The 5,816-nt window shown below is 60.0% G+C and overlaps 1 long non-coding RNA gene across 1 annotated transcript; it reads right to left on the reverse strand.

The window, feature by feature from the left end:
• Positions 1–2,819: 2,819 nt before the first annotated feature.
• LOC102420226 lies at positions 2,820–5,335 on the reverse strand. The gene is made up of 4 exons (XR_330958.3): positions 5,236–5,335; positions 5,092–5,147; positions 4,890–4,977; positions 2,820–3,177 (listed from the first exon to the last, which is right to left on the reverse strand). It is a non-coding gene; the product is annotated as an uncharacterized LOC102420226 (long non-coding RNA).
• Between the last annotated feature and the right edge of the window lie 481 nt (positions 5,336–5,816).

A 5,816-nucleotide genomic window follows, 5' to 3' on the forward strand; every position in this document is an offset into this window, starting at 1 on the left:
ATCGATGGGTCAAGTGGAGTTAGGGAGCAAAGTACACCTCGTCTCAGAGCCGGGAGGATGGGCGGACCCGAGCACATACTCTAGTCGCTCCCTGAAGCGAAGAGGGTGCACTGGCTCAGTGCCTGTGGACTCAGGGATATCCAGCTGCTACAGATAATACGACGGGAATTACCTATGGAGGCCGACAGGGTTCTTCGAGGTCCGGAGCGAACGCAGACGGGAGGCCACCGCCCCCGCTTTGCTCGGGTGCTGCCTGCTGCTAGGAGTCGGGCATCTGCCGAGGCCAGGCGTCAGGGGTCCCGCCCCGCTACCTGATGCCGGGAGCGGGGGCTCCCGCCATCCCGCCGCCCGCCCGCCGCCCGAGGAGCAGAGCCGCCGGGTCGCCGCGAGGCCGCAGGTGGACCAACCGCCGCGCGCCGCCTGCCGCCTGCCGCCTCCGCCGCTGAAGGCCACGCCCCCCTCCCGCGGGCCAATCGGCTGCCGGCGGGCGGGCGCGGAGAAATGACGCACGCCGAGCGCGCCCCGCCCCGCCCCGCCCAGTGCCCGCCCCCCGTCCCCGCGGCCGCTGCTCGGCGGGCCTGACACCCGGTCCTGCGCCGAGATCCGGCGGCCCGGGGTGAGTCCTGGGCTCCGAGCCCCCCGCGCGGTGCTGCCTGCGGCGCACGGTCAGGCTCAGGGGCTCGCGGGACGCTCACGGGCGCACGTGAATCGAGGCCGCCTCCGGCGGGGTTCGTCCCGCCTCCTCGCTTCACCCGCCTGACCCACCGGGACCCACCGGGACCACCGGGACCACCTCTCGCAGACCCGGAGGTTCCCTCGGGGTGGGTCCGGCGGGGGTGGAATAGACGAAGCCGTTGTGAGCGGTTATGTTCGAGTCCTGCATGTTTTGCAGGTGCCTGTGTTGGGGGTGGGAGCCAAGTCCTCGGCGGGCACCAGCACCCATTCTGTCCGCGGAGCGCCTGGGTGTCTTCACCCACGGGCCGGCCGTACGGACGCGAGAGGCTCAGGGAGTCACGGCCCCCCCAGGTCCCCAGGTGCTGGCGGCGGCCCTGGCCATACAGAGCACTGGCCGGCAGGCTGTCTCGGCAGCAGCAGGTGCAGGGCGGCCAGCAGGAGCTGGGTGTTGGAGGAGCGGGCAGTGCTCTCAGCCTTGCACGCTCAGTGCCGGGCGTAGCCTGGGGATGTCCGTGAAGGCGGCAAGTGAAAGGCCCAGCGGGTCTCGAATACCTGCGTTTGGTTTTTGAGGTCATTGGTCCTTTCCCTCAGCTGCCCGGACGCCGGAGGCTTAAGTCGTAACTGCTGCCGATGTGCAGAGGCAGGAGCGCACTCGGTTCCCCGGGAGGGATTAGGTTCCCCCTGGGACACTGCGGCGCTGGCTCTGGGGAGGGCTGTTCCCAGCTGGCAAGGCCCCACAGGGAGAGCCCCGAGCCCCGAGCAAGACGGTGCGGATGGCCCGCGGCTTCCCAGGAGAGGACCCCAGCAGGCTCTCCCCCTTTCTGTTAGCACCAAGCACTTTAGTCATAAAACAGGGTTCAGTTTTTCAAAACCTTTTCCAGTGTTGCCCTAGCAAAATCTGACCATTTCTAGAGACCTTTTGGGTTTTTTTTTATCCTCACCCAGGGACATTTTCCCCCCATTGATTTTTTTAGAGAGAGTGGAATGGAGGGAGGGGGGAGAAACATCTATGTGAGAGACATCGATTGGTGGCCTCCCCCTCGCGTCGGGACTGAGGTGTGTACCCTTGACCAGGAATCAAACCTGAGACCCTCAGTCTGCAGGCCGACGCTCTAACCACTGAGTCAAGGGCTGGAGAGACCCTGTGGACACATCTGAGAGAGAGCTTAGCATTATCCCATAGTTGTGTCAGGGGTTCCGGAGGGGAAATTCAGACTTGTGCCCCTGAATTGCCTTAGTACATATGCATTTAGCACACATTATGGATGGCCTCTGTCCTCCAGGAACTAACTCCTGGAGTGAAGTTCCCGTCAGGAGAACAGGAATCAACAAATGTCAGGAGGAAAAAATGAAACACTGGGCCTCCACTTAAGAGAGGCCAGGAAGAGCGGGTCATCTAAGGGTCGCCAGGATCTAGAAGAGTGACCGGCAGGGAGGAGCCGGTGACCAGGTGAGGCAGGAGCTTGCTTGGAATATAGGCCACTGAGGCTCAGATGGACCAGGGTGAGGAGCTGTCGAGGGCAGGGAGTGTGTCCGGATCCTTAGGGCTTCACTGCCATTGTGGAGACTCTGGCTTTTGCTCTGAGAAGCCGCTGGAGTTCGAGCCCAGGAGACACCAGGTAACAGTTCAGCAAGGTCACTCTGGGTCCCGACGGGAGGGAAACGGGCTCGGGGCAGGAGGACACGTTCGGAGGTGACTGCAGTAACCCAGGTGAGGGTGTCAGGGCTGGGGATGGCTCTTGGGAGAACTATGAAGGGTCCGATTTAACTTTCCTGACGGGTCGAATGTGGGGTGTTAGACCCTGGAACCCAGGACGGACCTTCCTGAAGCCCAAGTGGGAATGCAGACCCGGGGACCCGGTGTAAGCTTGGTTCTTCGACTCCAGGAATCTCTCCGTTTGCTTCCCTTCATGGTGCCTATCATGTGCTTGTCCTGCTCCCTCCTGGAGAAGTTCCTTGACAACAGGAACTGTGCAGGCACAGGCCCAGCCTACACGTAGCAGTCTCTACACGAACCGTTGAGCATCCCCGTCAAAAGGCAACGTGGATGTCCTAACACAGAAGGGTGGCTTTTCTTTCCAAAATACAAACTCTCCCACTAACGTCATGTGTTCTTTCCCATGTACAACCACACAGAAACAACAGCCATTTCAAGTGAGTTGGTTTAATTCCAGGTGGTACAGAGTATTTTGAACAACACACTTCGACAGGACTGAGCTGGGTTTCCTCTGACCACACAGCTACTGTTGAAATGGCAGAATGAGAAGAACTGAAGAGATGAGCCAATGCATGATTATCATTATTATTAATTTTTTTTTTTACAAAAGTTTATTCTTAAATGTACCACAGCCTCCAAGACAACACTTCATTTTAGCTACAGGTAGCAAGAGATGTGATGACAGGGAATCCTGACGTTAACACAGGAATGGAACTAAGGATCACCATTGCCTCAGGCACAAGGAACAGTTCACTTTTTGCCAGATTTCTTAATTCCACCTGTGGCTGCAAAAGGAAAAAAGTGTCGGTCAGGGGAGAATACAGTCCTGGTAGAAGCCCAGGCCTGGTAGGAACCCTAGCAAGGCTCCGCTCACACTGGGCGTTCTCTTTGACCCAAGCATGTACGGGGCTTCACCAATGTTACCTATTCCAGGGGGAAGGAGGGCGAGGATGCGGCAGGGGCACAGGAATGGCTGTGGCTGGCCTGGAGCTACACGGTGTCGTGTGCTTCATCGCGACCGGCTCACGGAGCCTCGTCTCCTACCACCCACTTCACAGACACGGGAGTCTTAGTGTCAGGTGTTATTCACGTTACAAACTGGTATGTGATGAAGCCAGGATTCCAACCGGGTAGTCTGACTTCCAAATCTATATTAACTGTCACAAAATACCACACTACCTTCTACATTGTGATCCTCGAGTCTGGTTTACTCAGTATCTTATTTTTCCCTATTTACAAATGACTCTATTTGTGGCAAACAGTAGGTAATTTAAGAAATAGTTGTAGAATTAAATATGCCCAATATAGGAATGAAGATCCTATTGTGACAAACTAAACTTTTAAAAAGTTACATGATGTGCCCAGCCCCGTGGCTCAGTGGTTGAGCATCGATCTATGAACCAGGAGGTCATGGCTCCATTCCCATTCGGGGCACATGCCTGAGTTGCAGGCTCAATCCCCAGTGTGGGTGTGCAGGAGGCAGCCGATCCATGATTTTCTCTCATTATTGATGTTTCTATCTCTATCTCTTTCTCCCTCTCCCTTCCTCTCTGAAATCAATAAAAAAATGTATTTTTTAAAGATTACATGATGTTGCCTGGCTGGTGTGGCTCAGTGGTTGAGTGTCAACCTATGAACCAGGTCACTGTTCTATTCCCAGTCAGGGCACACGCCCAGGTTGGGGGCTGGATCCCCGGTAGGGGGCGTGCAGGAGGCAGCCAAGCAATGATTCTCATCACTGATGTTTCTGTCTCTCCCTCTCCCTCCCTCTCTAAAATCAATTTTTAAAAATATATATATATATTTTAAAGGATACCCCATCACATCATTCAAAAAGGGATCTCAGTGCGATGTGGTTAAACAATGAAACCCACTGGGAGAGAAGCCCTGGGAAGCCCTGGATGACACTCCCGCCATCCCAGCCTCTACTGCCCCAGGAGGCTGTGACCCAACTGGGCACAGACCCCTGCGGGGGAAGCATCCCTAATGCGATGAACGCAGACAGCACTGCAGCAGCACAGAAAACATGGGGCTGCTGGGCCTGAAGCAGCTTTGGTCTGAAAAGAGGCAGCGCGGTGGGGGCCAGGCTGAAAGCACGTGGAGCAACAGCCCGCCAGCCTGCGCTTTACATCTCAGTCCAGGCTCATCCCGACGTCGAGAGACCGGGACGCCCAGCACTTACTACCGTCAACCATGAGCAGCGAGTCCCGAAGCCGTGAATACGACTCGGGGGCAAGAAGCTGCGGGCTATTCGGAAACCCAACTGCGTGCATTCCGTGTGCGATCTGCACGGCACCTCTGCGTTTCATTCCTGCCGCTTCCCCGCGGGAGGGAAGGCCGGGCGGCCTGCTGCGGCCACGCCAAGCCTGGCCCGGCGGGCACCGAGACCCGCGACCTCGCCACTCACCGAGGGGGCAGGACGGGGCCTGCTCGGCCCGCCCTCAGGCCGGTGCTCGGGACAGGCGTCCGGCTCCGGCTCTGCCGGGCCCGCACTTACCCAGGGGGCCCTTCCCCGCCGCCTTCGCTTTCAGCTCCTCGAGCTTCTTCTGCTCCTCCTTCTGCCTCTGCTTGAACGCCTTGTCCTCCTGGGGGAGCGAGCGGGTTCGGTCCAGGCGGGTTCCGCCCCGGCGGGTTCCCTCCCGGCGGGGTCCCACCCCGGGGCTCCCACCCCTCCGCGCCCGCCCACGCCCCGCGCTCACCTCGTCCATCTCCTTGGCCTGCTTCTTGGGCTGCTTCAGGGGCTTCTTCTTGCCACCTGCGGGCGACACGCGCACGCTCACCCGGGCCCCGCGTCGCCGGGTCCCGTCCCGCCCCGCCCCGTCCCGCCAAACCCGCACACTCACCTTCGCGGCCGGACATGGTGCCTGCCGCCCCGGCCCCAGACCCTGCTACCGGAAGCGGAGCCCCCGGCCCCGCCCCTGCGCCTGCACCGAGCCCGCTGATTGGCTCCCAAACAGGAAGTCGTGTGCCCGCTGCCGGAAGCGGCCCGCAGAAGGCGGGCGCAGGCGCTCCGCTGGGTTTGCGGCTCAGGCACTAGGCGTGCCAGGTACGCGGGGTGGGACTGGGGGTCCCGCCGGCCGGGGCGGTCCGGCGCCGGGACGGGTGATTCACCGGAAGGCGCCAGCCCCGGGCCGTGCGCGGGAAGGGGAAGCCCTGCAGGTCGAGGGAAGGGCTTGTGCGAAGACCTCGGAGCTCGGCGCGTTTGTGGCCCGAGGAAGGCGCCGCGAGGCTTGGGGAGGCGGCGGAGGGGGTAGACCACCCGGTCCGGAGCCTGGAGGCCCCCCGAAGGAATTGGGGTTTATCATGTAGCCCAGGTGGCGGCTTTTTGCAAATCGTGTTTGTGCTGAGTGTGTGCTACGTGCAGAGAGTGCTCTAGGCACCGAGGACGCAGCCGTGGACGGAACAGCGCCTGCCCTGCAGAGCC

The sequence above is a fragment of the Myotis lucifugus genome, unplaced genomic scaffold (genome assembly GCF_000147115.1).
Source record: "Myotis lucifugus unplaced genomic scaffold, Myoluc2.0 scaffold_2773, whole genome shotgun sequence".
NCBI lineage: Eukaryota > Metazoa > Chordata > Mammalia > Chiroptera > Vespertilionidae > Myotis > Myotis lucifugus.